Below are 21,394 nucleotides of genomic sequence, written 5' to 3'. Positions count from 1 at the left end.
TCCTTCGGAAATATGCGCAGGAGCCAAGAATGAAGAAAGTCTGACATGTTTGATCCCTCAATTCTTTCCTTAAAGCTCACAAATCGAAGATTATTGTGGCGTGCCCTGTTTTCCGCATCATCTACCTGCCACGATGATTGCAAGTCTGCCATACCCTCACGTAGATCTTGTAGGGTATCTTCCGCCTCTCCCCGTCTTGTCTCCGATTCTGGGACCCTGATCGCCAGATTCCGCAAATACTGCCACAGGAGCGTCACCTCCGTGCCCATTGCACCTATTTTCCCCTCAAGTGCCGTCCTGGTCGAGTGGTTCGCCTGGAGAAGAGTGTCAGTGTTGGTGCCGGCAGCCGGTCGCTCCTCTGGGTGGGGGCGGGGTGATGACCTTGGTGTAGCGGTCCATTTTTCCCTGTCGCTGTGGTTTCGGTTCCCTGTCCTTGCCCATGTTTAGTATAGGCTGACACAAGCGCGTAGAAGCGCTGTGTAGTAGTAGAAGGGAAGGGTGTCCAAACAGCAGAGGGATCGGAAGTCAAGACCTCACCCCTCCGTCTCCAGTGTCCCTCTTACACCAATTCTCGCGAGAAGGTACTCAGACTGATGGTCTAGATGTAACTAGGCCACCCAGGACACCGTCAGGGCTCTCCTCAGGCACTCTGGTGAGGCAATTCCCAAAGCTAGTGTGGCAGACTAGGGCACTCCCGTGTCGAGACCCCCCGGTCGGGTCCGGTCCAGGTCAGTAGGGATTGCACTTTGGGCCCAGGTACGTCGCTATCCAGAAGCCCGGGGGGGCACTCCGCATCTGACACCGGCCCCCTTCTGGTCTGCCGGGCTCCCCGCCGCAAAGGAGTCAATGGCGCGGGCACACCTCGATCACAAGGCCTCCGTCGGGCTATCCAGCACCGCAGAAAGGCTTCTTTGCAAGGGGGGGCTACAAGAGCAGCAACACCACGGCCAGGCCGGTCCCAGGGCTGGGGGTCCGCTCACAGTTACACAAGGGTAATAGACTCGCACTATTCTAGCGCAGCTCTGAGCTCTACCACCATTGACCAGGAAGTTGTTGGTAGCCATGCTTATCTGGGTTAACTGTACAAAATGCATCAAGAGGTGACATGTAACAGTGGTTGTTTTACCACTGTTTGCTGCCAGAGAGCACTGTGACCCATTTTCTTAAATTTACTATCCCCCTGCAGAGCTGAGTTTGAACTTCTGCACTGGTGCTGCATTGGACATGAGCACAGGGAACCAAAGAAGGCTGCAATGTGACACTATACCACTCCTTTAAAATTCTTGTGAACTCAGAGTTGACTCACTCGAAAAAATGATTCTGCACAACAGAAGGCAGTGAACGGGAAAATAAATTGCAAGACTGTTCTGCTACTCTATAAACTTTCCAGTGTACTAAAAACTGCAAACTGCAGTGGTGTACCAAAAACGCACATTATTCCCTCAACTTCTTACTCAAGGTGCTCATCCACTTGGACAGATGAAGGTGGAGGAGATGAACAAGTTACTTGCCTTCGGTAACGCTTTTTCTGGTAGATACAATATCTGCCTGTGGATTCCTCACCTTGTGAATATCCCCTTGCGTCAGCAACATTCGGAAATTCTTTTTGTAGCTTCGCGCGACGTGGACTTGGACTTGGACGTCATAGAGACACGGCATCGCATGCGACTCCGCTGACGTCACCGACGCCTACAATAGGCCCACGCCGGCGTGATGACATCAGTTCCGCCCTTTTTTCCGTGCCTTCGAGGCACACGGACGGACCAATGACAGTAGACATATACACAGTATACGCAGTACAAATATCAAGGTAACACACACAGTGTGAAGCAAATGCAATAAAACGTTTGAAATAAACAACTCCTTGACAATAAAATAAATACATTACAGAAACTCTGGTATAGAAGAGTAGACAAATGGAGAGGTGGGTGGGGTCAGTGAGGAATCCACAGGCAGATATTGTATCTACCAGAAAAGGCATTACCGAAGGTAAGTAACTTGTTCTTCTGATAGATACATCTGCCGTGTGGATTCCTCACCTTGTGAATAGAGTCCCACAGCAGTCCCCACTACCGGAGGAGGGCGTCCACTCTTCTAAACCTGCAAATCCTGGAGGACAGAGCGCGCAAAGTGGCCGTCCCTCCTCACTTCGGTATCCAAGCAGTAATGATTCGCGAAAGTGTGGAGGGAAGACCAAGTTGCCGTCCTACAAATATCCTCTACAAGAACACCTCTAGCCAATGCAGAGGTTAAAGACTTAGCTCTTGTAGAATGAGCCGTTATACCCTCTGGTGGTTCCTTACCGGCCAAAGAGTAGCAGATCTTTATACAGAGGACGATCCATCTTGACAAAGTTCTTTTAAGGACCGCTCTTCCTCTTTTGCAGCCAGCAAACCCAATGAAGAGCTGGTCATCCAAACGATAGTCTTTAGATCTGTCCAAGTAAAAAGACACCGCCCTTTTGGGGTCCAGACGATGCAACCTCTCCTCCTCCTTGGAAGGGTGTGGGGGAGGATAAAAGGTAGGGAGGGTAATGGATTGACCAAGGTGGAAAGGAGTAACCACTTCAACAACAAATAGCAAGGGGTCAACGCAAATGCAACTAAGTTAAATTCCTACGTGGTGAATGGAGGGAAAATGGAGTGAAACTAATAGTGTGTTGTGGAAATCACACATAGGGTCTCTCATCTCTGTGAAAAGATTCCCATCAGTCACCACTCGGATCCGCCCTTCATCATCTGGGATCCTTCACCCTCGAAGGTAGATTGTGAGACCCACTGTGGACTGGGAGATGTTTAAAGCCTAATCCTACATGTGGTGCCCAGTGTGAGGAGAACAGATGATGTATAGTATGGTGACTGGAAGCAGTGCTAAAAGTGAAGTGCAAAGTGAAGTTGTGAAAAAGACTATAAAATTAGGTAGAGAAGAGAAAAAATATTTATTAAGATTCTCTTCGATCCTAAGATAAAAAGAGTGCGTAGTGGTCTAAACAAATAACCACTATTAAAGATGGAAGGTCGACATGTTTCTGCAGACTAATTAGATCCACGTGGTATCCAGCTGCTTCCTCAGGACCATTACCGCTACTGCTTATAAAGAAATAAGTGAAAAAGATAAAATATCACCTGAGATATAGTGATAACATCCTTCTCCTGACTTCATAGTTCGAAACAGGATGTAGATCCATTTTCAGACAAAACAAATAAATAGGGAAGAAACAAAGTGCATAAAACATTCAATGCAGAACACTGTATTGAAACAAATCTTTCTAACACAAAAAGGAAAGGGGTAACCACCTTTGGAAGAAAAGCAGCCCTGGTCCTAAGAACCATTCGATCAGCATGAATGGTCAAGAAAGGGGGCTTGGAACTAAGAGCTTGAAGCTCATTTACCCTCCTTGCAGAGGTAATTGCAACGAGGAAGACTGTCTTAAGAGTCAAAAGCCTCAAAGGACATTTGTGAAGAGGCTCAAAAGGAGCACCCATCAAAAAGGTCAAGACAAGATTTAAGTCCCACTGAGGCACAATAAAAGGAGTAGGAGGGAACTTATTTGTGAGACCCTTCAAAAACCTTAAAACCACAGGAGATTTAAAAAGAGATGGCTGGTCAGGCAAGCAGAGAAATGCCAACAGCGCAGAAAGATAACCCTTAACAGTGGCAACAGCAAGCCCTTGCTGCGCCAGAGAAAGGGCAAATTGGAGAACATCAGACAAATGGGCTCTCAAAGGGTCAATAGATTTTCCTCCACACCAAGTGACAAATTTTGACCATCTATATGAATAGATGGACTTAGTGGAGTCACGCCTGGCCGACAAAATGACATCCACCACGTCAGGCGGGAGAGAAAAGGAATTCAGGTTGCCCCGTTCAATCTCCAGGCATGAAGGTGTAATGTCTGGAGGTGGGGGTGTAGAACCTGCCCCTCCATCTGAGAGAGGAGGTCTTCCCTGAGAGGGAGGCTGATCGGCGGGTGAGAGGAGAGGTGGAGAAGATCTGTATACCACACCCTTCTTGGCCAGTCCGGGGCGACCAATATGACTTGGGCCCGGTTTTGGCGAATCTTCCTCAGAACCCGAGGAATCAAAGGTATGGGAGGAAACGCGTAAAGGAGTTGATTTCCCCAACTCAACTGAAACGCGTCCCCCAAGGCTCCTTGCATCGGATACTGGAGACTGCAGAATGACAGGCAGTGAGCATTCTCGTGAGTGGCGAACAGGTCCACCTGAGGAGTCCTCCACGTCCGAAAGATGTGACGAACCACCGCCGGGTGAAGCCTCCACTCGTGGTCGGCCGAAAACTGCCGACTGAGACTGTCTGCACGCACGTTCAGAACTCCGGCCAGATGATTTGCCATCAGACAAATCTGATGGTCCTGAACCCAGGACCAGAGATGCAGAGCCTCTCTGCAGAGACACTGCGACCCCACTCCTCCCTGTTTGTTGATGTACCACATCGCGGTCGTGTTGTCCGTAAGGACCTGGACCGAACGACCGCGAAGGGAAGGGAGGAAGGCCTTGAGCACCAAACGTATCGCCCGCAATTCCAGAAGGTTGATGTGAAGCAACCTTTCCTCTGGAGACCAAAGATCCTTGACCTCCAGATCCCCCAGATGAGCACCCCATCCTAGAGTGGATGCATCCGTTATCACTGTGGCCACCGGAGGAGGCAACTGAAAAGGCTTCCCCTGAGACAGGTTGCCTTCCACGCCCCACCAAGACAGATCCGCCGCAGCTTCTCTAGAGATCCTCACTGACTCCCTGAGATCTCCGTTGTGCTGATACCACTGCCTGCGGAAGCACCACTGGAGTGCCCTCATGTGCCAGCATGCATGGTTGACCAACAGAATGCATGAAGCCATCAGACCGAGCAGGCGAAGGACCTTAAGGACTGGAACGACCGCTCCATTGTAAAATAAAGGAATCATTTCCAGTATGTCGCGAATCCTTTGAGGAGGAGGGAATGCACGACATACAGTTGTGTCCAGTACAGCACCTATGAACAGGTTGCGCTGGGAGGGCACCAGGTGAGACTTGGGTACATTTATTGAAAAACCCAACCTGTACAACAACTGGGTTGTCTCTCGCAGATGATGGGGCACTCTCTCTGACGACTCTGCTTTGATCAGCCAGTCGTCCAAATAAGGGAATACAGGAATCCCTGACCTTCTGAGATGCGCCGCCACCACTGCCATCACCTTGGTGAAGACTCGAGGCGCAGTAGTAAGCCCAAACGGAAGGACCAAAAACTGATAGTGCTGCGATCCCACCGTAAAACGGAGATACTTCCTGTGCGACTTCAGGATGGGGATGTGAAAGTACGCATCCTGCAAGTCGAGCGACACCATCCAATCTTCTTCCAGCATTGCCTGAAGAACCTGAGCAAGGGTGAGCATCTTGAATTTCTCTTGTTTCAGATAGAGATTCAAGATCCTGAGATCCAGGATTGGACGAAGCCTGCCATCCTTCTTGGGTATCAGGAAATACCGGGAGTAGCATCCCTGACCCCTTTCCTGCTCTGGGACCACCTCTATCGCACCCTTTCTTAATAGAGTCTGAACTTCCTCCTGAAGGAGCAACAGATGTTCCTCCGTGCAAAGACCTTGGCAAGGAGGGTAATTGGGAGGGAATTCCCGAAAGGGAAGGGCATACCCATTTTCTACGAGATTGAGAACCCAAAGATCTTATGTAACCGATTCCCAATCCCGTAGAAAGTGGGTAAGCCGACCCCCCACCGGACCCGCATGATCCTGAATGGCGGATCTAGGGCTGCTTTTCTGTGGCTCGGGGGTTGGAGGAGGTCGAGGAGGAAGAGGCTTGACGCCCTCGAGGACGTGCCCTTTGCTTTCCCCTGTATGACCTATACAAGGTATTTTGCTGCTGCTGCTGTTGTTGCTGCTGCTGACCTTGTCTATAGGTACGAAAAGAAGAGCGCCCAAAACCTCTGAACTTTCTGGTCGTTGAACCTCTTACTTGAAGACCAAGAGATCTAGCAGTCGCTCTGCTGTCTTTAAACCTCTCTAAGGCTGTATATGCCTTCTTGCCAAAGAGTCCAACTCCATCAAAAGATAAATCAAATAGTGCAGACTGCACATCCGCAGAAAAATCCGAGGATTTCAGCCAAGCTGATCTTCTTGTGGCAACCGCAGTGCCCATGATCCGTGCCACAGAAACTGCAGTATCTAGACCGCTCTGGATAACTTGACGAGCTGCCGCTTGAGTATCAGATAACACCTCCTCAAAGTCACCCCTGCAGTCCTCTGGAACCTTAGGAATCAATCAAATGCATTGAGTCCATAAGTGCGTGCACATACCTTCCCATAAGACAAGTGGCATTCGTTGACTTTAACGCCATACGTGCGGAGGAGAAAGTTTTCTTGGCCACTTGATCTTGTTTCTTGGCCTCCTTGTCACCAGGCACTTGGGGAAAAGCACCAACCGACTTTTTAGAGCACGCAGCCTGAACCACTAGGCTTTCAGGAGAAGGGTGAGATGATAAAAAGGCAGGGTCTTCGGGAGCCACCCTATATCTCCTCACCACACTTTTTGAGACATCAGGAGCAGAAAGAGGCTTTTTCCACACCTCCATAATAGGTTCAGTTAATGCCTCATTAAATGGGAGTAACAGTTCCACAGCTGAGCTTGGTGAATGGAGTACTTCTGTAAGCAGATTTGACTTAAACTCAACAGTTGGTAATGTCAAACCTAAAAGTCCTGCTGCCTTCCCCATTACCACGTGATATGGCTGGACATCCTTTGAAGGCGTATCCGGACCTGATGGTAACACCCACTCAGGGGAAAAATCAAGGCCACTAGCATCAGCCAGCTCTTCGAAACAATCCTCATCCAGTTCACCTTCCTCCAAGTCTGGGTGAGACTCGTAATACCTCCGTTCCTCCAGGAGGCGTTGAGCTTCCCTCCTGGACCTCTCCTTTACACGGATCGCAGTCGAATCCACCACCGACTCCGACGGCGCCGGAGCCGACGTCGGTACAGAATCCGAAGGCTTAGATGGATGCTCCAAAGATCCGCGTCGACCTCGGCGTCGATCTCGGCCGAGCCGGGTACTGCCACTGCGGAGTCGGGGCTGGCATATACGGCATAAAAGGTGCCGGGGCATAAGAGTGTGGAACACCCAAGTTAAATGCCATTGGACCCATGGGACCCGAAGGTGCACCAGAGGGGTACCATGATCTCGAGAATACCCCATACATAGCGTTCAGGAACGCCGATGGATCCTGACCTGGTGCAGGAAAAGGTGGATGATCACCCTCAGGCTGATCTCGAGGCAGATTCGAATTCGGCTCTTCAACAGGCGCCGATTCTTCTTCCTCATTAGGAACTTCCTCCACCTCTTCTTGAGTCGGAGACGGAGTCGGGGTCGGATTGGAAACCGGAGTCAGAGATTGAACTTGTGACTCCGAAGGTGAGGCTTCGCCTTCCCGATCTGAAGTCTCTTGCGGTGGGATCACCTTTGATCTAACCTTATTGGGCGACCTCGACTTCGAGCCCGACTTCTCACCCGAATGACGTCGAGACTCATGCCTCCTTTTCTTGTGCTTCTTATGCGACCTCGAAGCATGATCCGACGAGGACTTCGAAGCCGATGCCTCTCGAGATCTTGATTTTGACCTCGATCTCGACTTCCTCGAGCGGGAAGTCTTCCTTTTTTTATCGGCTTTCAGCTTCGCTACAAGAAGATTGGTCTCCCTCTCTCGCAGGGCCTTTGGGTTCATTTTTTGGCACGACGAACATCCATCCACGTCGTGGTCGGAGCTTAAACACCAAATACAGTCCTGGTGTGGGTCCGTAACGGACATCATTTTCCCGCACTCCCTGCAGGGTTTAAATCCAGTCTTCTTTGTCGACATTATAGGGAGACAAAGAGGCAAGAGAACAAAGAAAACGAAGAAAAAAGTAACAGAGTTACCAAAAGCTACCGAGTATCCCGAAACCGTTAGCGTCGACGACGCGGAAAAAAGGGAACTGATGTCATCACTCCGGCGTGGGCCTATTGTAGGCGTCGGTGACGTCAGCGGAGTCGCGTGCGATGCCGTGTCTCTATGACGTCCAAGTCCACGTCGGCGCAAGCTACAAAAAGAATTTCCGAATTTTGCTGACGCAAGGGGATATTCACAAGGTGAGGAATCCACACGGCAGATGTACCTATCAGAAAACCATGCCAGAAATGGCCTCAGAACAGGCTTGATCTGATAAACATGAGACTGTATAGATCCTCTATTTAAGGAGTAAATAAATCCTTACTGCAGATAAACAAAACCACTCCAAAATAAGAAATGGACTGTAAAACAGAGGTGAATGCTTTTTGGACACATCAGGCACGAAAAATTTGGACGATAAATTGACTTTTTGACAGGCAATTAATACTGTAGAATATTGTATTTGCTGAGGCTTGATAGGTAAACTTAGAGGTCACTAAGTTCTTTGTCGCCTGAAGAACAGAAAAGAGATCAGCAACTGCAGCAACATGACATCAATAATCACTTTGTTTGGTAAAATAGGAGGATAGTGATCATAGAGAGCAAAGAAAGCAGAAAAACACTGTGGAAGTATGAATTATAAGAAAGGTGTTTCACTGACTAAGTAGTCTTAATGAAACGCATTAGGCTTTGCTCAATAGCTTGGTTTATTCACTCTGCTTTGCTGTTGGCCTTTGTATAAAATCCCACTCTCGATTCTCAAAATTTTTGCAAGCAGCCTTCCAATTAGAAGTGTACCATGGACTGAGATTGTCTACTGTCGTGGACTACGAAGATGAAATATTTTCATGAAAAAGACAATAGCCATTTCAGGAGCTGTAGGTAATTTGGGTAACGAACTGAAATGGACCATCTTAGGGAGGGGTATCTAGTGTTAATATTGTCAGCGTGCTTCCATCTGATCTGGTAAGTTGGAAAGTAAATTCCTGTATAGTCCTAACAAATGTCATATATTTATAACAGTTGTCGCAGTCATTGTTTGTCATTGCCTTGAAGTGACATATGTGTTCATTGAAGGCCACCACAAACGTCTTGAAATCAAAAGCAAGGAAGTCTTCTCTGCGCAATGTCTAGTGACAGGAAGATTGTGATGCTGTCATGTGTCCAAGCTAATCTTGCTCACGTCCAGTAAAATACAAGTATAACAACTTAAAATTTGGAGTGTGGAACACAGACTGGTGTCTCGTGAACACCTAAACATACTTGGAAAAAGATACAGATTAGGTGAAGACAAACCTGCCAGAGATGGGTATTTTTTTCTGGGTTCCTTTCACCCCTTTACTAAAGAAACCACACACAAGAAACTGGTCTTGTATCATTAGAGGTTTTTATTAGACACAAAACTAATGCAGAACATACATAGAATAGAGGTTTGAAATATCATGGTTTCAGTAGAAATTGAAGATATAAGAATTATGAAGAGATAACATTTTACTGCGTACAAAACTGTACCACTGTGAAGTATTATAACAGCTGGTAAGCCCCGGTCCTGTTTGTGGGACCCCAGCTGGGGTGCAGGCTAGTGCCCCCGAAGAAGCAAATTCTCTGGTTGTCACACGTACTCCTCTTTGTCGATACAAGCCTCGCAAATCCAAGGACATCAATCAGTCTTCTGGATCCGCAAAACAGAGTGGATCTGACTCTGTGTGAAGTATTTTGCGGATTCTTTTTGCAACTTTTGGCGCCTTCTTGCTCTTTCATTGCTCTATACCTTTCTTTAACCTTTGCCTTCTTTTTCCTGACTGCCTCACTGTGCACTCTTTTGCGCCGCCCCCAGACCCTCCCAGGACCCATTTAATTAATGGCATATGTAGTGGGTTCACGAAGTGGGCATGGTGCTGGCATGTCAAAGGCAAACCTATCTGGCCCACCCACCATGACTCTCCACTCTCAACTAAAGCCAATGTTCGCCACGCTGCTACCACCCCTCTCACCCACATTCTCCACCCACCAACAGCACAGCACACCTCGCTGTTCAGCATGCTACTCAGCCAACACTCCACAGGTGTATGGAACCTGCTGTACGACTATGCACCAGACCTGCGGATCATCACAGAAACCTGGCTTAACCCTGCATCGACCCTCAACATTGCTACAGACGTCCCTTCTGCCTTGCTATTTTGTAGCCGGGAGAGGCAACACAAGCCTGTCTGCAGAATTGCCATAATGTTCAAGGACACCATTAGCTGCACCTCCTCCTCAGAAACAATCCCCAACAATATGGAACACTTGCCCTCCAAACTCCACATCACTTACAAATTCAACGCAAACTGCACCCTCACCTCCAAACCTCCAGGACAATGCACCAACTATTGAATTTGACTTTATTGTTTGATTATTTAAAACAATTAGAAAATACTTCATTTGTATGAAAAGAACTTAATAAAAGCGAACCGTTTATGAAGAAAGCAATAATGTTTCTAAAAAGTTTGTAGAAGGCATAGTGTCCCGGACACTAAATGTGCACAATTTTCCAGCGTCCTCATTTGTCTAATGAAGGGTGTAGGCCAGCAGACACTAAAGCTTCATTATTAAAAAGGGGGGACAGGCCCGGGTTAGACAGACGAAAAAAGAGAAAAGAGAAGAAAAAGGGAGGCAAACTTGGTGATTGTCTTCAGAGACTCGAAAATTAAATGTAAAGGTATCATCAAGAATGTACAGGCTGAAGCAGGGTTACTTGTGATCCTGCTGCACTAAAATGTTTGGCTGCTCTTGTATCGAATTTGGCAAACCGAATGTTAAGGATCGTGTTTTCTGGATTCACAGCTGCTATGATGGCTTGTCGGGACGATCTGACCCCGAGTTTGTTCCATTCGCCCTGCAGCAGAATCCTTCAGTTGTTGAGTAAGGCAGAATAGACACATACCACATGCTCAATCGATTCCAAGTGGTGCCCGCTCCCCCTGCACTCGGTGTTGGCACTTCTCAGGGCCAAGAATGTTTTTTTCCATGCAACTGCGTAATTGCTTGATAAATAGGGTGCCTCTGCTCCGGGCTCAAACCCCGTAAGGACCGTCCAGGCATGTTTTCTTTTTGCCAGTTGTGCCCTATCCGAATGAAAAGACCGGAGTCAGGCTCTTCTTTTAATGGATATGTTTAGTGCCTGCTGGGGTGGGTTAGTTCTCCAGTATTCTTTTACGTCAAGCAATTGCAGGGAGTGTTTGTTCTAGGTACCGTCAATGTTTTTGTCCAACTTGGCTGGCCGATATTTCTTGCCACAGCCTAGCCTCCAGAAATCCTTCCCGCGAATTACGCAGTCTGTTACACAACTTGATGAAGGCGCCAGCCCCAACCCCTTGATGATCTAATAGGCCGAACTCTACTCTGATCTGGATTGGGGATGAGGATTTCGGCAGGTGTCGTACTCGCTTAAAAGTTGTTTTTATTATTTTGTTCTCCATATTGAAATTGCTCCCCAGCATTATCTCTTGGCCATAAGATAGGTCATTTGTAATCTAGCTTTCATAACTGTTAAAAGTGGAGTTAAGCTTGGACCAAGTATCTGCCTCGCAAGCTTCGTTAATGCTGCCTCGATTGACAGGGCTTTTGCCTCATCCACTTCCTTCTGTTTTGAGAAAGTTCCCTTTGAGTCCATATAGACCCCCAAATATTCATATAATGTCACAGTTTCAATTGTTTAGCATTAAAAAGCCACCCACCATTCGGCTGCTTCTGATTCCCGAAAGAAATTGACTTTGTTTTCGATAAGTTTAATTCCGGGTCATTACTTGTTGTATAGGGAAGCAGCTGATCGAGATGCCTCTGTAGACCGACCCTTGTGTGGCTGAGTAAAGTAAGGTTGTCTGCATATAGCAGATTCCTTATGCAGGATCCGCCAAGTTGAAGAGAGTGGGAGTTGACATTGTCCAGCAACTGTGATAAATCAGAAATAAAAAGGATAAAAAGGAGGGGAGCCAGCACACATCCTTGTTTGACGCTGCAGGAGGTTTGTATTTTTCTTGAGACATGAGATCCCTCTCCCAGCTTTATAGGAAGCCAAGTATTTGAGTGGAGTTGGATTATTGCCTTTAAGAGGACAGGAGGGATTCCCCATTTCTGCAGTTTATGCCAAAGCAAACCCTTGGGCACCCGGTCAAAGGCTGCTTTAAAGTAGACGAAGCAACAATGGAGTGGCATTCTTAGAACTGTTGCTTTCTCTGTCAATACAGATAAAGCCAGCAGATTACTGGTTGTTCCTCCTTTAACCACAAATCTGGTCTGATTAAAAGGTAGACAATGGTTTTTATGTGCCCAAGACAACATCTCTTCAAGCAACAGACTGGCGTAGTGTTTGGATTCGACGTCCAGGAGAGCTATCATCCTATAATTTTTGGGATCGGCTCTCCTACCTCCTTTAAAGATGGGGTGGATAATGACTCCTTTCCATGACTCTGGTATGTGAAGGCTGAGCCAGCAGTAAGAGAATAAAGGGGCTAAATGTTCAGACCACATCTTAGGATCTGCTTTATACAGGGTCTGGAGAAGACCGTTGGGCCTGGGAGCCCCATCTGACCGGGAGTTGCTTATGATGTGTGCTATTTTTAATCTCAGAACTTCCGGAGCCTTTGAAATCTTTAACAGGAGATCTTCTTGCTGGTTCACAATAGCGATAGTGTTAGTAACTTGAGCGTGAATAGCCGGTTCATTTTGCAGAACTTGCCTACCAGCACTCGTTGTTTCCAATAGGGGCTGCGAAGGTTCAGATGGTATGAAGATGCTGAATCGGTCCTCTCCATTTTTGGCTTCTTTGAAGTGGTCTGTTAAAATCAGTACCCATTTAGCTTCGCTTATGTTTGCCCTCATGAGCCCAGAGTCCTCGTGTTCACAAGCGACCAAAATAACTTTGGATTGGGGTTTTTGCTGGCATGTACTAATTTCAGCCAAAACTGATTGGCTGTTTTTGTATATCTTGTTAAATAGCTTGCCAAATGCTTTTTGGGCTTGCTGGTAAATTTTAAGTAACAGATCAGCTCCTGTACTCTTCCTGGTGTAACGTAGGGCTAAGTTACGTTGAGTTTTTATTTTTTTTGTCTCAGCTGAGATACGTAATTGGTTGCTGGTTGACGGTTTTGGTGAGATTGACAGTAATTTACTGAGTAGTTGGTTTGAGAGCAACTCTCATGCTTCTATTGGTGCTGTGTCAACTTCTCTCCTTGCTCCTAGGAGAGCTCTGCATTTTGTCATTATTGCCGGGATTGAGTGATCAGACCTTTATAGCATTTTGAGATTCCCTGTGCGAATTCCGGTTGTTGTTTGACTAGTTGCCCAGTGACGTGTGACATTGAGGGGTAAACTGATTATTTGAGGATGGTGATCACTCTCTCCCAGTGATGCGATGAAATAATTCTCTATCAGGGGAAGCATTTCATTGTTGCTTAGCGTGAAGTCCAAAAATTAATGGGTGTGGCCGTTTGTTCTTGTACAGGATGGTGGAGTATCCATGGGAAAACGGTCATTCAGTATAGTGTAACACACCCTGTTAAGTTGTATAACTGTATATTCTCCTAATTTGCTCGGCCTGTTACCTGCAGGTTTCGATTGGGCCGCTAGATGTAATGGGACCACTGTATGTATATCATTATAGTCCTCTGTAATGTTTTGAAAGAGGTTTGTGTTGAAATCACCTGAAATTACACAGGGTTTGCTTCCATGTTCGCCTATTAATTTACACACAATCTGGGTCAGACGATCCAATTTAGCCTTTTTCTCTCTGGCATATAGAGAAATGTATATGTTGAGCAAGAGCAGCTGTCTTGTCGAATTAACGATTCTGACTCTGATGCAGATAATCCAGTCTTCATCAAATTCTAGCTGGTTGAAGTTTAAGTTTAGTTTACAGGCAGCATAAATCGAAAGCCCTCCCCGAGGTCTGCAGTACTTGTGCTGTCTTGAGGCAGGAGACCTAAATTCCTGGTAGCCTTCTATTGGAATGCTTGTCACCAACCAAGTTTCCTGGAGAAATATGATGTTGTGTGTTTTTTTTTATAAATTCCAGAGTATCGACAGAATGAGATTTCATCATGAAGCCATTGATGTTCCAAGAACATATTGTTAGACCAAGAGGGGTGATGTTTCAATCTTTTGAACCCCGGAACAGGGCTGCTGGCAACCAGGTCCAGATGGCCCTTGAGGTGGCTTGACACTCTATTGCTGTATCATCATTTCCATCTACAGTGCGGCTTCAAGCCAATTTTAGTGGATTTCCCCAATGACTGGGGAGAACCGGGGGATTTGCAAGTATTGATGGATACCATAGGACACTGGGAGTTATTAATTTAATGCCTCAACTGTTGAATTGATCTGCCTTTGATTGAACCAGTTCCTTTATTGCCTCGGATGCTAATGTAATTAGTGTTATTTCGGTTTCTTGATTGCTGTCACAGGGTTTAAATTCAATTGAAGTTATGTCATTAGAGTCCAGGTTACGAGTTCTGGAATTGATTTCAAAAGTCTGAGGATGTTTCCTCGATTTAAGATGTTGTGCGGGCCTGGAGAGGTTTACTCCCGAATTAGCAACAGTTTGGTGAGAGAGCTATCTGTAACCAAGTTATGCTCTGTAACAGTGATGGGGGACTCAGTCTTTTTTGCAGTTTGGTCCATTCTCCGTTGAGCTGAAGGTAGGCGTTGCTGAGGGGCTACTAGTTCACTATAAGGATGTGAGGCCGCTTTGTTAGTGACTGTTTTGCACAAGGTCACTGAGACGGGTTTCTTAATTAGTGTTGTCAAGGGTCTTTCTTTGTCTCCTTTAATTGACTTCCCTATGAGACGCTCTGAAACCACCATTCTTTGTACTGGTCTGGTCTTGCTTACTGCTGTCGAGGGGGGTGTTCAAATTTCTGGGCTTGCAGCTAGAGGGTTCAGGTGGGAGATCGCTCCAGATCGACTTCACACTCTTCATTAGACTGAGGTTGAACATTCCTTGATGGTACTAGCTGATTGAGCTTTAGTGGTTGGCTTGGCTCAATCTGGGGATATATTGTTGATGATAGGTTACTTGTTGGGGAAGTTGTTGGGTTCGGAGACAAACTGCTGATGATACTGGATGTGCTTATCGAACCCGGTGATGTACCGACTACGTTAAGACCATTACTGACTTAATTGCGCCCCTCATTCTCAACGCAAATAACTTCCTCCTGGGCAATCAGAACTTTCACCTAGTAGACTCCATGAATCTGAAGAAATAATAGCCTTATTCGACAAGCTAGGAAACTTCAACCTCACCCAATGAGTGACAAGCCCACACACTCCGCCAGACACCTCCTGGACCAGATCTTCACCAGTATTCCTGTCAACAAGCTCTTGCCTATCACCTAGACCAACCATGCCCTCATCAAATCCAACATTCCTGTCCCACACCATCATACAGCCGCTGACACCAGGCTAGCTTGCAGAGCCTGGAACAGCATAACAGAGACAGATTAGATAACCTTCAGACTAGATAACCTTACTCACGGAACACCAGCCTGAACATAACAGCAGCCTAATAGATGCCATCACCAACCTCAACAACTGGATCAACACCTGAGCTGACCCCCTGGCTCACCTCAAACCCACCAAAATCATGAGATCCAGACCACAAGCCAGCTGAAACACAGCACTCAGAATGTCAAAACGCCACTGCAGACAACAGCAGGGCAGATGAAGAGTGACCTAAGATAACAAGGACTGGACTATCTTCAAATCCACCCTGATACGCTAACACGGACAGATCCTGGCCACCAAACGTGCCACGCATCAATCTCCGCTTCAACAGCAACAAAGATCTTTTGTATTGTGAAGGATTTCATGTCCCCAGCAGCCGCTTCCAAAAGCATGACCCCTCAACAGACTATCACAATTCTTCTTCAGCAAGATAACTGTATGGCTCCGTACACACTGGATGCCCACAATCTCATCTATGGAGTACCGCAAAAATCCTCACTCAGCTCGACCCTCTTCAATGTCTTCACAATTCTACCATATACCCCACGCATATGCAGAACCAGAAGTGGCAGCCTGGCCTTCTCACACATCCCTCCCAAGACCTGAAAAGACTTGCTTTTACATATCCTGGAGCCTCCTCCTCACTTCTTGAATTAGATAGGAAGCTGAAGACCTGGCTCTTGGAATAGCCCACTCGACATGCCTCAGTAGGCCAGGTCTCGCCTGCCTCAGACCCAGGATACCATCTCAGGTGATAGTGCACTTACAAATACTTATAACAGGCTTTTTCCCACCCAAGAAAGTCATGTAAACCTACTCCTGTTAAATGCAGGAATAGTGTCTTTTAGGCATGCGATTGCAGCAGAAAGAGGAGATAAAAGAAAAATGTGTTTCTTATTTCTCACATATTAGTAAATCCAGTAGGATCAGTTTTTGGAAAGTTGCAATACTACTGGAAATGTATAGATGTAATGTTCATATGTACTTGTGTGAATCCTATAGAAGTTGGAAATCTCTTAGAAAGTTGGAAGGATATTAGACAAATAGATTTCTGACTTTAAGAACAGGGGTTGGGGTTGGTAATTACCAGGTTTTGACACCACCACCCAGCTTCTGAGGGTGGCGAGTGCGACCAGTTGGAAACAAAAGAACAGAATGAGGAGGTGGGAAGTTGTATATCTTTTATGCACAGTTTGTAATTATACTACTGTTTTTCTTCCTAGGAGAAATTCCTTCTGGACTGGGCATTAAAGAAGAATATTTCAGTCTTCAAGGATGAAAGGATGAAAACATGCATGTAACTGAATTTCTGGTTATTCAGAAATGTTTCTGTGCCATGCAATTTGTATAGTGTATTTATAAAATATTGGCTATTCTATTCAATTGTGTTGAGTCAAAGTTGTATATTTTTAATTGTGGAAAAGCCTGTTTCTCTTCCAGGCATTGTTGAAATTGTTGCATAAACATCTGTTGAACCTTTATTGATATTCTGCATTTAATTCAGTTAGATTATGTAGAAATGGCATTAATTTAATTAAAGCTTACATATTTTCCATATAAAATGCTTTAATATTCCTCTTATTTATGTCTAAATTGCCATTTATTCCCCCAAACTAGGTGTTTGGGGCCAGTTGTTTGCTGCCATTTAAAAAATATTGCTGATCTAATGCTTGTACAAGAGGTAGTTATTTCCAGCATAAAAATTCAGTTAGTTTGAGACATGTACAGGCTTGTTGAAATATGTAAAACTAAAATGACAAAGGTACCTTTATGGTGGGACTAGAACCCGTGGGGCCTATTCACAAAAGTAAACTATTACTTGTAGATTTACCTATGTGTAAATTTATCCTAACACTCAGCAGTCACTTTACTACTGTTTGCCATTTGCCATTTTCGAGTGTCCACATATGGGTCTCGAAACCCCTGAAACTAGGAAATGTTTATGCGTGTAAAGTTACTACTATTAATTTTTCACAGTTCGGCAGACGTCTCTGTGAAATAAAGTAAAAAGGAAAGTTTTCTAAACTTTTAAAACAAATAGCTAAAAAAAAAGAATAAAATATTTGTACTATTTCTTTTAAACCTAGAGCACATAAAATAAAATGCAACAGCACATTAATTTAAATGTGCATTAATTAATGTAATGTATATTTAATTAATGTAATTTATTAAAAATAATGTAAACATTTATCATACCTCTAGCACTTTATTTGTATTTAACATACAATCAAATTTATTAAGTTACGTATAATTTTTTTTAAAGGTTTAAATCTTTAACTATAACTTTAAAAATATTACATTTTATAATATAATAATTATTGTGCTCATAATTGCTAACATTAAACAAAAATATATTTCTGTCAGTCAAAATTCTTTTAATTAACATTTTTTCCTATCTGGTTTTATATTAAGCCTCTGTCTCCATTATTTTGTGTGGGAGTGTGTTGCAGTGTCTGAGAGGCCATGTGTGGGGCTGAACGTACTCAAAGGCGGCACTGGAGTACATTTAATAGTGTTTGGAGACCTTTGTGACTGTAGTAACTTTCGAAGTGTGTTTGTGGATCGCAGTGGGTACACTTGTGGGTGGGTGTAGTTTCATATCCCTCCCTAAATCCCTTTTTACCTTATCTAATATCCTCCCATTTAGTAGTAAGTACTCAGACTGGATCTGGAAAAATATTGAAGCAGTACCCCTGCATGCTAGGAAGTAGTGCCTGGGGCTCTTCAATCACATCACCCACTCTGGATGTGATGTCAGTTGACCTATATAGATGTCACCCATGCGTGCTGCCATCATCTAATTTACTCAAAATCAGAGGGAAATTACCTGGCCACCAATTCACATTACTGCTTTCTTATTCAGCAGATTTTAGGATACAACACAATCTGTTATTGTACCTTACTTTACAAGTTGCATTTTATTTAAATCACCTTCAAATACCATCATTTTTCTTTGATGCATTCAAAAGATACATATCTTGCAATATATTGACATGTTTTAATGTTTTTTTTATATCGAGCACACATTTGTTTTACTTTGTTGATGAATTGTTTTCTGAAAAATGGATTATGTATCTTTTGAATTCATCAAAGAAAAATTATGGTATTTGAAGGTGATTTAAATAAAATGCAACTAGTAAAGTAAGGTACAATAACAGATTGTGTTGTATCCTAAAATCTGATGAATAAGAATGCAGTAATGTGAATTGGTGGCCAGGTAATTTCCCTCTGATTTTGAATTTATTACGTCCTACCAGGCCCCCATAATGGACGTGACCCCTATTTTTTGAATCATCTAATTTCCTGACGCTTCCGCGCTCTTAGATGTGGAGCAAAAAATGTAACTTGTCATGACTAGTGTGCAGGTACGTAAAGTGGGATCTTTCTAGGTGAAAGAGTACAGTACACAGAATGGGGAGGATGAGTGGGTCGCTGAGGAATCTACAGTTAGACAAATTCTTTTCTAGAAGAGGTGTTACCATAGGTTAGTAACTTCTCTTCTGACAGTGGCTTTTAGCTGCAGAGTCCTCATCTTAGAATGGTTAACTGAGCAGTACCTCCCAGGAGGTGGGTCTGTTAACTGGCTCAAACTAAAAAGTCTTGCAGGACCGAAAAGGCAAAATGCTCAATTAGCCGGACCGGGCTTTCCAGACAGTAGTGCTTTGTGAACGCATGGAGAGTCGCCCACGTTGCAACCTGGCAAAAGCCCAGGTTGGGCAGACTACGTGCCAACGCAGTAATAGCAGTCTTGGCTCTGGTCCAAAAAGCCTGTAAGCCATCAGAAGGCTACTTCTTCGCCTCAAAGCTTAGTGCCTAAAAACCTTTTGAGGGACATGTCCCTCGCACTGACGCTAGAATTTAACATGTAAAGCTCGAAGGAAAAAAACAGTCTCAGAGAGACCAGTGGAGCTCACTGATCGGCATCTGGAGGTGTGGAAAGAAAGGAACTGATGTCGGCGTACATGTGCCTGCATCCCATCTGGTTCAGACACTAAGAAACTTTTCAGAGGAAAACGTAGGTAAGTGTGAATTCAGTCGGTAGAAGTACTTGGGGTGACCAATTCCGACATGAAGCTTGTCAGGGAGACGAGCAACGTCCTCAAGAACAGTTACCTTCACAGAAGAAGCGTTCCTTCAGCAGTTCCAGGCACTTTATCTGCTGTGCAATGGATTCCTATGGAGTGGTCCTGATGCACTGGATGAAGAATGCTTAAGATGCTTTAAGGATACTGTGTATGCAATGTGATCAACGGGGGTCTTCTTGAAGGGATTCCTCGACCCTGTGGTGTCCTGATTGCAGCGTTGATATTTCACAAAGTCCACGCCGGTCTAGCCGAAGTCCAGTTGCCCACTGGACTATCAGTCACCCGTTGTCGTGGACACAGGCCAATCGTACTTGGGTTGATAACTGGCCTCATGAGGGTCTCAGCAACTCTCAGACAGCTCTACCAGGCTCAGCGAACCCGCGTTCAACTCTGTGGGTCGGACCTTTGTCCTTGGTGCTGCACGGCGGTGGTGGTAGCAACTTTAAGACTTTAGGCTACCAACTTGCCCCAGAAGGCTTGTCATCTCTTGTGTCCCTGTGCTGCAACAGGAGGCCAGTGAGCTGGCCCTTGGAGCTCTCTTGGCTTGACTGGGATCTGGAGACTGCTTTTTCTTGAGCAGGACATGGCAGGTACAGTGTCTCTCTTAGATGGTGAGCAGACCTCATTGGTGCAGCAGGGAAGTCCTTCTTCATCACATCTTTCAAGTCAGTCGAGATATGAGTTCTGGGTATCTTCAAAAAATGTCCTCGGGGTAGGATACGTTTGGTAGCCACTGGTCTACCAGATGACCACTTCCTGGGAAGTGTGGCATCTGGATATCCCAGGGTGCACCATTCTGCCCACTCCCAACATGGCAAGACCCCTCTTTCGACAATCAGAGCTTCCTAGCCCACCCCTAGAGGGCTGTCTGTCAAGGGGCTACAAACCCCTGGAAAAACCGGTTTGATAGCTGGCTTATCATTTCTTGTCCCCAGTTCCAGCCTATCTGCATAAACAATAGAGTGCCCCGCTCCTAAATGTTACCCATTTGCCCTTCAAAGGGATGCACTAGGGAGGTAACACCTCTCTCCCATGCAGGCCCCTATTGTGTCCTTTCCTATGTCTCATTAGCACGTCTCCACAGGAGGGCTGGAAGCTGTTTGCAGGACAAACCCCATGTACATCAGTAAACAGGTGCTGGAAAACTTGGGCAACTAAAGTGACAACTTCTAAAGTTGCACTTTGCCTACCAGTGACATTAAATTTAATTTAACTATTGAATCTGATTGAATGTACTGATTCTTTTAATACCAAACAGACCAAGCAGTACGAATCTTAGGAGTTCCATTCAGAAGTTAGCAGGGCTGGTCTGCCAGCCTGTAATGCTATACTTGCCAATGGAGCTACTGGCCTTTCCACTGTAAAAACGACAATTTAGGGCTTTTACTCCAGGAACATGTAAAAGTACAGGTATCACTTTTTAACATACGACACTGTGCCTTAATAATAAGGGAGGTGTCATGGAGTGCCTGAACCTGCCCTCGAGGAGGGCGAAAACTGTGATGTAATGCCCCCTTACATCTCCCCTGTTTTCTACTTACAGTCGCCTTGGGATCTAGCGAGTCCAGACTGTTGCGGTCCCTTTAATCCAGCAGCTTCCCCGTCCATGTGACTGGGTCACATGACCCACTCGGAAGGCTGGAGGAGGAGGAGGAAGAACACCGTATAAGCAGCCAGGCGGCCCAGCAGAGTGTCGCTTACTTTTGGAACCAGGGCTGCCTAACGTCTAGTGAAGCCAGAACCAGACCGAAGGAAGGAGACCCCGGCACGAATCCCGGAAGAGAGTCCGACATGGCCGGACCAGCATCCGACTCCAGGAACCATCCCGACGCCAGTGGAAGGGAGCCAGATCCCATCCGGTACCGCCAGCACTCCAGCCACACTCCAGGAG

At 45.6% G+C, this 21,394-nt stretch overlaps 1 protein-coding gene across 2 annotated transcripts in view; it reads left to right on the top strand.

The window, feature by feature from the left end:
- WDR19 (WD repeat domain 19) overlaps positions 1-16,778 on the top strand; it is a 740,406-nt gene extending 723,628 nt beyond the window's left edge. For both annotated transcript variants that reach the window (XM_078678329.1, XM_078678328.1), the window contains one exon: positions 16,642-16,778. The gene's annotated coding sequence lies outside the window, so the exon portion shown is untranslated. The remainder of the gene's footprint in view (positions 1-16,641) is intronic.
- The last annotated feature ends 4,616 nt before the right edge of the window (positions 16,779-21,394 follow it).

The sequence above is a fragment of the Lissotriton helveticus genome, chromosome 2_2 (assembly GCF_964261635.1).
Source record: "Lissotriton helveticus chromosome 2_2, aLisHel1.1, whole genome shotgun sequence".
NCBI lineage: Eukaryota > Metazoa > Chordata > Amphibia > Caudata > Salamandridae > Lissotriton > Lissotriton helveticus.
This window is presented reverse-complemented; position numbering and strand designations above follow the sequence as displayed.